The sequence below is a fragment of the Ananas comosus genome, linkage group 21 (genome assembly GCF_001540865.1).
Source record: "Ananas comosus cultivar F153 linkage group 21, ASM154086v1, whole genome shotgun sequence".
NCBI classification, from domain to species: Eukaryota; Viridiplantae; Streptophyta; class Magnoliopsida; order Poales; family Bromeliaceae; genus Ananas; species Ananas comosus.
Window position 1 is genome coordinate 6,423,152 of NC_033641.1, and position 419 is coordinate 6,423,570.

Genomic DNA, 419 nt, shown 5'->3' on the forward strand with positions numbered 1-419 from the left:
TGTGAATGGTGAATGTATGCATGTATAGCTATCTGTATATTCATTTAGTTGTGGTTGTATACTGTTTGTACTTTTGTACTTGTGCGATGCCGTGCAAATACAGGAGAGACTCTGTCCGTGTGAACAGTGGATTCCCTGTATTTGTGGCGGATCTGACATACTCTGGGGTCAGGTGTTTCAAAAAAAAATTTTAGTCGTTTCCGCTGTTTTTCCAAACTAAAAAGGGACCCCGGGGCGTGACAATTGTATCGGACAGGGACCCGAGGTTTGTTTCGCATTTTTGGCGGAGTCTTCAAACAGCCTTAGGTACACAGCTGCATTTTAGCACGGCGTTTCACCCATAGATAGATGGTTAGTCAGAGAGGACCGTACAGACTCTAGAGGACATGCTGAGGGCATGCGTCCTGGACTTTGGAGGA